This window comes from Lynx canadensis, chromosome A3, assembly GCF_007474595.2.
Source record: "Lynx canadensis isolate LIC74 chromosome A3, mLynCan4.pri.v2, whole genome shotgun sequence".
Classification (NCBI taxonomy): Eukaryota; Metazoa; Chordata; class Mammalia; order Carnivora; family Felidae; genus Lynx; species Lynx canadensis.
In genome coordinates, this window is record NC_044305.1 from 35,908,267 (window position 1) to 35,921,866 (window position 13,600).

The window sequence follows — 13,600 nt, forward strand, 5'->3', positions numbered from 1 at the left end:
TTAACTGGAAGCTCTGATAGCAAGACTTTTTAACATTATGCTTTAAACCGTAGGCACTGAACTTGTTGCTCACTCTTGAAGGCAACTTTAAGGACCTAGGAAAGTACTTTTTTAAGATGCATACTTGCTGTGTATGTGTGTGTGTGTATGTGTGTGTGTGTGTGTGTGTGTGTGTGTGTGTGTGTGTGTGTGCGCATGCGCACATTTAGTTTTTAATATCAGTAAAGCAAGTCTAGAAAAACCTCACTATGTTCCAGATTTAAAATTGAATGAATACAGAGGCTGACAATATCTTTTCCATTCAAGTGCTTGTTAGAATGTCAGTATTTTAAAAACAAAAAAAAAATTATGCAGTGAAAAACTCACATTTATGGCCTAAACTTCAACAATACCTCTAATCTGTTGCCCATTATTTTCAAGAGGAAACATTTTGATCTTCTTTTTACAAGTTCATGTGTATTACAAGGTTTTCAACTGAGGCTGGTGATACATTCAACTTAAGTCTTATTTATGTATTGAAATAGGTCCATAGTGCTTTGACCTCCTTTTAAAAAGGCTTAATGTGGGATTTGGGATTTGGGGACAGTAAGGATGCATTAGATAAATAGGTATAAATCTAGAAAAATAATTAACAGTCTGTAGCCCTTATTTAGTAACATCAATAGGCTCAAGTCAGCACACTTTTGATGTATACCTGTGCCCTGCACCAGGTATCAAAGAAGACAGGGTTGGACCTTGTCCTCAGGACACTTTTTGGTCAGGCAGAGGAGACAGACTGAGGATCAGAGTTATGTGTAATTCGCTGAGCTAAGTGTGAGAGTAATGGTGGTGTAAGGTGCAGATGTGGCTCAGAGAAGAGAGTGATTCATTCTGGAGATTTGTGGAGGTCTCCAAGGAGCAGGTGGTGTCTGAGTTGGGTTTCAGAGGATAACTCCTCTAGGACTGCCTGTGTGGGTGAAGGTGGGGAGGGCTGGAGCTGCATGTTCAAGGACACATGATGGAGTTGGCTGTGTGGGGCCACTGAAGCTGTGAAGTTGCCTGAGCCGTGGGATAGAGGGGTGGGCAGAGGGCCTGTGACAGTGTAGGAGATGCCAGCACACAGTTCTGCTCAGTTACCTCTAGTGATGGCTTCCGGGATGGAGAAGTATAAAGATGGAAACAGGAGGTACTTTAAAAGGCTGCGGTTGTGGCGACCTTCAGGATAACCTGCTCTTTGGGGTCTGGGACTTCCTGGCATCACCAAGTCGTGATTTTTCCTTCTTGTGGGAGGCAGGCGGCTCCGCCTTTGACTGTCATCTGTTCTTCCCAGATGATGGGCTCTTTGCCTCCAGTCAGAGAAAAGAGCAGAGTGTGTGCTTTCCCCAGATTCCCTGGTAAATGGTCTTTTTGCATTTAGACTTGATGCTTCTCAGCTTCTGTGAAAGAATACTGAGAGACACACCCACCCCCCCACCTCCCCAAAGGAGGTAAGAGTCATGATTGGTTGTCGCACAGTGATTGTGAAGGTATAAATAATAGAAGGGATCAGGAAACTCTTTCACCTCTGTTTCCCACTACCTTGTTGGACCTGCAGATTTGGCTGGAAGACAGGAACAACACCTTGCTCTGAGTGTCCCTTTCCCTGTTTTTCTATTGGATTGTTTAATTTTGGATTGTTGTCTTTTGATGATTATGTGTCTTGTAAATATCTTGTCCCAGTTTGTCACCCCCCCATGTCTTTATGGTGTATTTTGATGAACAGAAGTTTTAATTTTTGCAGGCTTTTTATTTTGAAATAATTATAGATTCACAGGCAGAAAAGATGGGGGGGGGGGGTCCTGTGTACCCTGGCAAACATTAAAGCCAGAGAATTGACATTGGTACAATGCAGAGTTCTTACATTTAAGCAGTTTTACATGTATTTCTTTAGTTCTGTGCCATTTTATCACGTCTGTTCATGTAACCAACACCACAATCAAGGTACAGAACTCCATTGCCATTGGCTCCTTCCTGCTACCTCTTCATATAAAACCACATACTCCTTCCACATCCTTAATCCCTGGCAACCTCTAATCTGTTTTTCACTTCTATAATTTTTTTATAGGAGTGAAATGTCTATATAATTTTATATAATTTTGTTATTTCAAGGATGTTATATAAATGGAATCATACATGAAACAACCTTTTCAGGTTGTCTTTTTTTTTTCACTCAGCATAATTCCCTGAGATCCATTCAAGTTGTTACCTGTATCAACAGTTCATTCTGTTTTGTTGCTGACTAATATCTCATGGTATAGCTGGACCACAGTCTGTTTAACCATTCACCCATTGAAGGACATCTGGGTTGTTTCTAGTTTTGGGTTATTATGAATAAAGTTTGCGAACATTTGTATACAGATTTTTTTTTTTTAGTCTTCCTAGTATTTTTATTTTACACTAAACCACAGCTTTTAAACTTCTGTATACAGATTTTTATGTGAGCCTAGGTTTCATTTCTCTGGGGATAGATTCCTAGGAGTGGTTTTGAGTCATATGGTAAGTGCATATTTAGTATTATAAGAAACCTATCTCTTCTCCATTGTGACTGTACCACTTTTACAGTCCTACTGGCAGTGTATGAGAGATACATTTTCTCTGTATCTTCATCAACATTTGGTGTTGATATTTTATTTGGCATTTTGGTAGGTATATGGTGATACCTTATTGGGGTTTTATTTTCATTTCTCTGATGGCTGATGATGTTGAACATCTTTTCACGTACTTATTTGCCATCTGTATATCCTCTTTGGTGAGATATCTGTTCATGTCTTTTGCCCATTTTCTGACTACATTGTGTTTTTTTACTTGTAAGTTTTGAGAGTTCTTTGTATGTTCTAGTTATAAGAGTTGTTGGATTTGTGAATTGCAACTATTTTCATCAGGCTGTAGGGAAGTTTTAATTTTAATATGGCTAGATCTACCATTTTTTTTCCTTTATGGTTTGTACTTGTTGTGTCCAGTTAAAAAACTCCTCCTATAGGGGTGCCTGGGTGGCTCAGTTAGTTAAGTGTTGGACTCTGGATTTTGATTCAGGTCATGATCTCCCAGTTTGTAACATCGAGCCCCATGTCAAGCTGTGTGCGGACTGTATGGAGCCTGCTTGGGATTCTCTCTCTCCCTCTCTCTCTGCTTTTCCCCTCCCCAAATAAATAAATAAGTAAATTTAAAACAAACAAAACAAAAACAAAAACCAACTTCTTTACTTTGAGTTCTTGAAAACTTTTGTAAGAGGTTCTGGTTTTCTACATTTGAGTTTTTAGTCCATCTGTAATTGATTTCTGTGTGTTTGAAATAGTGTGCCAATTTCATCTTTTTTCAAATGTATAAACAGTTGTTCAACCACATTTTATTGAGTGAATGATCTGTCTATTTCCCACTGATGTGCAGTGCCGCTTCTATCATCCATAGATGGTGGGTGGGTTTGTTTCCTTCTAGTCTGTGTGGTCTGTCCCTTTGGCCTGTTTACCCTTTTGCCAGTACAGATTATTTTATTTGCTGTAGCATTGCAATTTTGCTGTATCTAGTTAGACAAACTCCCTCCTTTGTTTTTTCTTCTTTTCTCTCCTCCAAGTATCTTAGTCCTCTTTGTTCTTTCTCAGATTCCCTATTCAGGATTGTGCTTAGAACTGTAATAAGTTGGAAGGGCAATTTGATGAGGCCTTACACGTTTCCTATTAAATGTATTCCTAGATATTTTATATTTGTGGGATGCTAGTTTAAAAGATTTTTTTTTACTTTTTAAAAAATTTTTTAGAGAGAGAGGCTGAGATGGGGAGAGGAGCAGGGAGGGAGAGAGAGAAAGAGAGAAACTTAAGCAGGCTCTGTGCTCAGCACAGGCCCGATGTAGGGCTTGATCCTATGACCCCCTGGGATCATACCTGAGCCAAAATAAGAGTGGGACGTTCCACTGACTGAGCCACCTAGGTGCTCCTAAAAGATATTTTGAAATCTACATTTTTTTCTTTTTTCTTTTTTAAATATAATTTATTCACGTATTGGCTTACATACAACACCCAGTGCTCATCCCTCAATGCCCATCACCTACTTTCTCCTCTCCCCCACCCACCATCCACTCTCAGTTTGTTCTCTGTATTTAAGAGTCTCTTGTGGTTTGCCTCCCTCCCTGTTTGTAACTATTTTTTTGCTCTTCCCTTCCCCCCATGGTCTTCTGTTAAGTTACTCAAGATCCACATATGAGTGAAAACATATGATATCTGTCCTTCTCTGACTGATTTCACTCAGCATAATACCTTCCATTTCCATCCATGTTGCTGCAAATGGCATGATTTCATTCTTTCTCATTGCCAAGTAGTATGAAATCTATATTTTCTACCTATTTTAAAGAAATTGCTTTTAATGATTTATTATGAAGAATGTTTGCTACATTTTTTGTAGATGCTTTCATATGATTAAGAACTTTTAAAAAAGTTTATTTAAATATTTAATTTTTTAAAAAATTTTGATGTTTATTTATTTTTGAGAGAGAGACAAAGAGAGACAGAGACAGAGCATGAGCAGGGCAGGGGTAGAGAGAGAAGGAGACACAGAATCCACTGCAGGCTCTGATCTGTCAGCACAGAGCCTGATGCAGGGCTCAAACTGATGGACCATGAGGTCGTGACCTGAGCCGAAGTCGGATGCTTTACTGACTGAGCCATCCAGGTGCCCCAGTTTATTTATTTATTTAATTTTAGTAATCTCTATACCCAATGTGGGGCTGAAACTCATGATCCTGCAATCAAGAGTTGCCTGCTCTTCTGACTGAGCTGCCCATGTGCTCCTATTATTAAGACATTTCTTTTCTCAGATTTCTACTGTTCTTTATTTTTTCCTACTCCTATTAAAATGACCTTGTGTTGTTTTTTTTTCCTACATTAATTTTTTATTATGGTGATTTTTCTAGTGTTAAACTGACCTTGCACTCTTCTGATAAACTTCACTTGGTTCTGGTGTAGTTTTCATATGTTAGATTCAGTTGCTTCTATTCAGGTTTCTTGCCTCTATGTTCAGGTGTAGAATTGGCTGTGATTTTCATTTCTTATACTTCCCTTGTCGGGCTTTGCTGTCAGGACTTCATAAAATGAGTTGTGGAGGGGAGCAGCTTCCCTCTTCTTCTTGAATTTGTAAACTGGTATTATTTGTTCCTTGAACTGCTGTTGGATTTTGGATTACAAAGCAAAGGTTTTGAAATGGAAGAGACATGAGTCTACCTGTGTAACAGCCTTGTCCTACTGAGGCAGAAAGAATGAAATGCTGAGGCTCAAACCCAGAGGGTACAGTCCTGTGTATCATGACTCAACCATTTCATCATTTCAGAAATCTTATAGTTAAGGCAGCAGCCATTTTGTTACCTTCACACTGAAGTCCATGCAAATCCATGTAAGAGAGGCTTGGAAAATATCCCATTAACCTGACAAACTTGGTTCCTTAAGTTTCTAGCCTTATCTGATTAAGTTGCAGAACTGAGGGGGAAAGGTAGCCTTGGAAGACAGGCACTCTGACAGCTCAAGGAAAGCCTAGATCTGCCAGAAACTTCACTGGCTCCATTGTTGAGTCGCAGCTCAGAGGGGCATTAATACGGGTATTGCCCAGTGTGATGATAGGTGGTAACTATCTTCTGAATATCAAAAAAATAATCAATATGTGGCATTTTTTTTATGAAAGTCATAAAGATTCAATATACTCTTTGGAAAATTTCTCTAAAAATAGCAAAAATAAAATGGTTGGGTGCATAAATGACTTAGCTCCCATTATCTGGAGTATTTCTACATTCAGTAGACATTTCTTGAGCGCCCTCTAGTGTCAGGCAGTGCTCTGAGGGCTGTTCACCTTTAAGAACCTGTTTCTACCAGGATGGTAAGTGTGCTTTTACCATATTTGGGAATTAGCAGACTGCTTCAGTTCACCGTTTAGTTCATTTCTAGCACTTGTCTCTAATGATATAATGAAACAAAAGAAATACATCTTCATTATCTGAAATGACTTCAGCGGATATGCAGGCTCAATGTCTGTGCACTTGGCTATCCAGATGTGTTATGGGCTTTATGTTGATGAACTTTATTTTTTGTTTATGAAGATATATGCCATGTTACATAGCACAATGGTAAATTTAATTCAGACCACATTTCCTTACCCATAAACTTCCTTCCTTTCTTCCATTAGCAGGAGAGAACCACTACTCATGTAGCTCTATTTGAAGTCATACTCTGTTGGGATTTTTTTTTTTTTTTTGCCTTTGTGGGCAATGGAGGTTTGGGAATGTGGTGGTGGTGGGGGGGTGGTGGTGGGCTAACAGTCCAGTTAGCAATTGACCTTGGCAGTTCTGCAGATGACAGATGGTGTTAGTTTGCCCTTGGCTGAGTTGACAAGTCTCTTCTCTCGCCCTTGACCCTCAGCTGTGAGACCCTGGCCTCATCTCACAAGTATATTTGTTAGGGGAATAGATGGCAGGGCTGGGTAGATCGTTCGTAAGGTCTCTCTTAGTCCTAAAGTTGTGACTTTTGGAGCCTCCAAACATTGTGGAAACAAATGAAAAAAATTATATACACTGAGAGGAAGAATACTATATCATATTAAAAAATGAATTGAAAATATGCAAAAGGTAAAAATATGAAATAGGTGAAGGGAATTAAGAAAAATATATATGCAAAATGTATTATGTAGTTCCTTTTACGTGTGGCCTATTTTTACATTAGCAGACCATATTATTTTATACAAAAATATATACTTTTCAGTCCTAGATTCCTACAGATTGTATTTTTGAGATGGGACTTCAATGATACTTTTTGAAGAATCCAGTCCTTAGAAAAATTCAGCTACTCTTGCTTTACTAATAAAAATAAAAAGAAAAAAATAAGCATTTTAAAAAAGAATACTGGAACCTTATTGTGAGTTGAAAAATGTAACCTTCACTGTAACATGGCCTGTAGTCTATCTAATGGCAGATATGGTTTGAAAGTCTTGCTGCAGCCTTCAGTGTGGTCTACCTGTCCTTCAGGAAAGGAAGGACATATGGGAAAACCAGAGTACAATTAAAAAATAATTCGATCACATGCTTCAACTTGGTTGGGTACATGCTGACAAAACTCTCTTTCCCTTTTCTCTATCAGCTGAAGACCTTAAGTACCCTCCAGTGAGGGACTCCCTAAATTCTTAGCAGAAGTTATTCAAACTTAATTTAGTGTATTTAAGGGGACTGATTTTGTGTTTATCAGTCTTAAATAATACAAAGATCTACCTAAAGTTTTCAGGGTGACTTTGTAAATGTTGTTTCAAACACATGTTCCTGATTCTCTAGGAACTTATTTTTGGAGTTACTAGGTGGATGTCCTTCACAATTTTTCTGAATCACCTGTATTACATCATTCAGAGAATAGAAATGAATAATTAAAGTGATTGGGTTTGGATAAAGATGTTTTTGTCCATTAAAAAAAATAGAATCAAAGGTTATCAAATTTTGAAAAAAAATTAAAACATCACCATTGAAAAAGTAATTGTTAACGCTTATTAAGGGCCCAGTTCATTGGGAGTTTTCATGTCATTTTATTTAATCCTTTTGATAATTTCTATCCCTATGTTATGGATTGGGAATCTGGGACACAGACATACGTGCATCTCTTGTTATAAAACCCAAGCATTCTCAAACTGCACTGTCTATTATGGTAGCCACTAACCACAGGTATGAAACACTTGTCATGTGGCCAGCTGAATGTGCTGTAAACATAAAATATCCACCTGACTTCAAAGACTTAGTTAAAACACCAAGAATGTAAATATTTTTATATTGATTATATGCTGAAATGATAATGTGTTGGATTTTTAAGTTAAATAAAAATATTATTAAAATTAATTTCCTCTGTTTCCTTTTACTTTTTTATTAACTGCTGCTACTAGAAAATTGGAAAGTACATCTGTGGCTTGCATTCTATTTCTGTTGTACAGTGCTGCTCTAAAACTTCTGTGCACACAATTTAAACAGGCAAACAGTTCCATGTACAAGGCTTATGAGTTATGGCATCCTTTTCACCTCATTCCTTCCTCCAGAGCAGCTTTCTTCAACTTACTCTTCATGTTGGAGCCAAGTTTAGCACTTAACAATTGGTCCATATCACAAACTTCCTTGCTATATTTCTGCTTTATTACTACTGAGGTAGTGGTTGTTGTTATTGTTTTTTTGTTTTTGTTTTTTTTATCGATTTTAAGCTTTGCTTCTAATCATTCCCTTAGCATTAAAGGGAGCTTTTGCTTAGGTTAGCCCCTATGCCCCTACCATATAATACACAAATACATATATATTTCCCATCCTCATAATGTCATAAACATAATATTGTTTAGGTCAAGATTCAGTGTTTGTTATCATGACTATAAATGCTAGCCGTAGCTCAGCTGTATATGAAGTACTCTTTATTTTCTTGCAGTTTTTGTTTACCCTAGTATCAATAAGTTGCCTAGCTTTCCATGTGCCCATTCTCAATCTCATATTCTCCACCAGTTGTCTAAAATTAATTTTGTGCGCTTGCAGACACTTTTAAAGATGCATCTCCTGGAGACTTGTAAAATGTTGTAGCCTGTGCTGATGGTTCCCTCTTGGTCTAGCCCATGATCTCTGCTTTCACCATATCCTGGGATTTCCTCTGCCTTTTGCCTATCTTGGCCTTCCTGTTTCCTGTATCTTCCTATTTCTTGGTTAATTTCCTCATTTGGGTGAAGCACATCTTTAGTAGCTTCCTGAGAAAGGATGCATGGGATTTAAATTTTTTAAGACCTTGCATGTCTAAAAATGCCTCCTCCCCCTCATGTTTAAAATGCAATTGGAGGTTGGAAACAATTTTCTTCAGAATTTTGAAGCTATTTCTCTATTGTCTTTTAGTCTCGGGATTTGGTTTGAGCAGTTTGGAGCCAAATATTTTCTTACCACTGCTTCCACTCACCTCCCACACACTTTGTGTATATATGTGTGTGTGTGTGTGTGTGTGTGTGTGTGTGTTATATTTATATATATATTATGTATTGTATATGTTATACATATATATTACTTATATATATGTATAATATATATATAATTTTTTGTTCCCAATGCCTGATGTTTTACTGTGATATATGCCCTAATATGAGTTGTTTCCATCCTAACTTTCATGTATGGATCCTCCTGTACTGGTCCTTTAATTTTTAATGTGTTCTTATTTTTCATCTTTTTGATGAAGTTTCTGAAGGACTTGCTGAACTTGATCCTCCAGCACTTGTGTTGTTTTTTATTTCAGCTATCATAATTTTAATTTGTTGTTTTCTGAAATTCTCTTATTTTTTGTTATTGTATGTATTGCTTTTTGGTTGCAATATCTTCTATCTCCCTGATATTAATGATAGTTTCTTAAAAAATGGTTCCCTTTCCCTGCATAGTCTCGGTTTTGGCCAAGTAATTTCTTTTTCTGTTTGTTTTGTTTTCTTTCATGAAAGAGTTGTTCCTTGGATAGCAGGTGATTCCTGGTTGTTTACATGTATTTGAGAGTGGGGCTTAAAAAGATTTGGAAGTCAGTTCTCCATACAGATGTGGGGCTTGTGGGTGTGGGCTTCACTTTAGAGCCATCTGTCTAGGTTTTTCCCGAGAGTCCCTGATGTCAGTATTTAGAGATCCTGCCTTTTAGGTTAGTCCAGTTCCCTGAATGGGGAGGTTTTAGTCTATTTGGAGAGGCTAGGCAGGATAGAGGGGTGTACTAGTCAAGGTTCTCTAGAAACTCAAAACCAGTATGAGGTATATATAAATATTATAGGAATTGGCTCATGCTATTATGGAGACTGAGAAGTCTCACGATATGCTGTCTGCCAGCTGGAGAACAAGGAAAGCCAGTGGTGTAATTCATTCTCCGTGCAAAGGCCTTCGAACCAGGAGTGCTTAAGACTGAGGGCAGGAGAATATGGGTGTCCCAACTCACTCTTCCTGCACCTTTTTGTTCTATTTGGGCCTTCAATGGATTAAATGATGCCCACCCACATTTGGGAGGGCCATCTGCTTTACTCAGTGCACCAATTCAAATGCTAATTTATTCCGGAAACACCTCACAGACATATCCAGGAATAATGTCTTACTAGTTATTTGGGCATAGATAACTCAGATAAATTGACACATAAAATTAACCATCATAAGGGGCATGTGGGTTGGGGAAGTTATCAGTAAGTTTGTAAATCTTCCCTTAATTTTCTCTTTTTTTCAGTAGAGTAACCCTACTTTATGCTGTGCCTGGTGTTTTCCAGACCAGAGATCCTCTGTCTCACCCTCTCCAGAAAGTAATTCTCTAGGTTTCTGCAAGGGTGAGAGAGGGCATTTGCCTGGCTGAGCACAGTAAAGGGTCGTATAACAGTTGACTCTTTTTGTTCTTAAAAAATTTTTTAAATGTTTATTTTTGGGGGGCACCTGGGTGGCTCAGTTGGTTAAGCATCCTACTTCGGCTCAGGTCATGATCTCAACGTTCGTGGGTTTGAGCCTCTTGTCGGGCTCTGTGCTGACAGGTCAGAGCCTGGAGCCTACTTCAGATTCTGTCTCCCTCTCTCTGTCCCTCCCCTGCTCGTGCTCTGTCTCTCTCTCTCTCTCTCTCTCTCTCTCAACAATAAAAAATGTTAAAAAAAATTTTTTTTCAATATTTACTTTTTAGAGAGAGAGAGTGAGAAAGAGAAAATGAGCAGCAGGGGAGGGGTAGAGAGAGTGGGAGACCAAGAATCCAAATTAGACTCCATGCGGTGTTAGCACAAAGTCTGACACAGGGCTCGAACCCACGAACTGTGAGATTCTGAACTGTGAGAACCTGAGCCAAAGTCAGAGGCTCAACCAACTGAGCTACCCAGGCGTCCTAGAACAGTTGACTCTTGAACAATGCAGGCTTGAACTGTGCAGGTCCGATTATACATTTTTTTTTTTTTTGATAAGTACAATACAGTAGTATAAACGTATTTTTACTTCCTTATGATTTTCTTAGTATTCTCTTTTCTCTAGCCTACCTTATTATAAGAATACAATATATAATACATGCAGCATACAAAATATGTGTTAATCAACTATATGATCGGAAAGGCTTCTGGTCAACAGTAGGCTATTAGTAGTTAAGTTTTGGGGGAGTCACAAGTTATACACAGATTTTCTACTGTGTGCGGGGCCGGCGCCCCAACTTCCATGTTGTTGAAGGGTCAGTTGTATTTGATTCTTTTGTATTGCCAACGAATATTCCACTGTACGTATATACCACATTTTGTTTATTCATTCATCAATTGATGGACATTTGGGTTGTTTCCATTTTTTGGTTATTGTGAATAATGTTGTGAGCATTCCTGTATGAATTTTTATGTGGACATATGTTTTTCTTGGGTTCATACTTAGGAAATACTGGATCATATGGCAAGTGTATGTTTAACGTTTGGAAGAATTGCCAAACTGTTTTCCAAAGTGGCTGCAGCTCCCACCAGCCATGATGAGAGTTCTAATTTATCCACATCTTTGTCAACACTTGTTATTATTTGTCTTTTTTACTTGAGCCATGCTAGTGAGTGTAAAGTGGTATGTCCTTATGGTTTTGATGCGTATTTCCTTGATGGCCAATGAGTTTGAACATCTCTTCATATGCTTATTGGCTATTTGTTTTCTTTGGAGAATTGTCTGTTCAAATCCTTTGTCCACTTTTAAGTTGGGTTATTAGTCTTTCTGTTAATGAGTTGTAAGAGTTATTTATGTATTCTGGACATGAGTCCCTTATCAAATGATTTATAGTTATTTTCTCCCCTTTGGTGGGTTTTCTCTTCATTTTCTTGATAATGTCCTTTGAAGCACAGAAATTTTTAATTTCAAAGACATCTGATAATATCAGCTTTTTGTTGGCAGGGCGTCACTTGTGCCTTTCGTATCTTATCTGTGTTTTCTTCTAAGAGTTTTACGGTTTTAAAGGTGTTACATTTTGGTCTTTCATTGATTTGAAGTTAATTTTTGCATGTAGTGTGATGTAGCAGTCCACCTTTATTCCTTTGTATATGGATATCCATTTGTCCTGGCACCATTTATTGAAAAGACTATTTCCCCATTAAATTGTCATGACATGTTTGTTAAAAATCAATTGACTATAAATGTGTAAGGGTCTATTTCTGGACTCTCAATTTTATTCTATTGATCTTTCTATCCTTATGCTACTATCATCCTGTCTTGATTGTTGTAACTTTGTAGTAAGTTTTCAGATGGGGAAGTGTGAGTCTTCCAACTTCTTTTTCAAGTTTGTTTTGGTGGGGTGCCTGGGTGGCTCAGTTGGTTGGGCGTCTGGCTCTTGATTTTGGCTCAGATTGTCATCTCATGGTTCCTGGGATCAAGCCTCACATCTGGTTGGGATTCCCTCCTCTCTCTCTGCTCCTCCCCTGCTCATGCTGTCTCTCTCAAAATAAATAAATAAACATTAAAAAAAGAAAAGCTTGTTTTGGTTATTCAGATCCCTTGCATTTTCATATGAATTTTTGGATAAACTTGTCAATTTCTATAAAGAATGCAGGGATTTTGATAGAGATTGTGTTGAATCTAGATCAATTTGGGAAGTATTGCTATCTCAGCAGTATTGTCTTCCAGTGCCTGAACATGAGATGTCTGTCCATTTGCTTAAGTTTTTAATTTCATTCAGTAATGTTTTGTGATTTTTGTTGTACAAATCTCATTATCCATCCTTCTGTTAAATTTTTTATAAGTATTCTTTTTGATGCTTTTGTAAATGGAATTGTTTTCTTTTTATTTTAATGTTTATTTATTTTGATAGCGAGAGAGAGAGAGGGATGCAAGGGGTAGAGATGGAGAGAGAGGGAGAATCACAAGCAGGTTCCACACTGTCAGCGCAGAGCCTGATGGGGGGCTCAATCCCTTGAACCATGAGATCATGACCTGAGCCGAAATCAAGAATCAGATGCTTAACCAACTGAGCCACCCAGGAGCCCCTGGAATTGTTTTCTTAATTGCATTTGAGGATTATTCATTGCTAGTATATAGAAATATACCTGCTTTAAAAAATTTTTTATTTGTTGATAATTTTTTAGTAATCTCTGTACCAAAGTGGGACTCAAACCGACTGAGCCACCGAGGCGCCCTATGCTTCTACTTTTTTTTTTTTTAATATTTTAACGTTTATTTATTTTTTTTGAGACAGAGAGACAGAGCATGAACAGGGGAGGGGCAGAGAGAGAGGGAGACACAGAATCTGAAACAGGCTCCAGGCTCTGAGCAGTCAGCACAGAGCCGGACACGGGGCTCAAACTCAAGGACCGCGAGATTGTGACCTGAGCTGAAGTCGGACGCTTAACCGACTGAGCCACCCAGGCGCCCCTGTGCTTCTATTTTTTTAATAAAGGGATGTGAAGCATTGATATTAATTCTTTAAACATTTGGTAGAATCCATCTGAGTCTGTGCTTTCCTTTGTTAGTGGTTTTTAAGTTACTAATTTAATGTATTTTTAGGACCAGTTATAAGTAAACATTTAAATTGCAAATACTTATTGATATTTGATTATTCAGTCTTCCTTTCTCCTTTATATTACCAAATAGAAAAAGATGTTTATACACCTACTTACA

At 37.9% G+C, this 13,600-nt stretch overlaps 1 protein-coding gene across 1 annotated transcript in view; it reads left to right on the forward strand.

Annotated features, from left to right (window-relative positions):
- Positions 1-13,600, forward strand: part of LOC115510350 (SLX4 interacting protein) — a 176,702-nt gene that overhangs the window by 6,551 nt on the left and 156,551 nt on the right. The gene's annotated exons all lie outside the window — the stretch shown is intronic.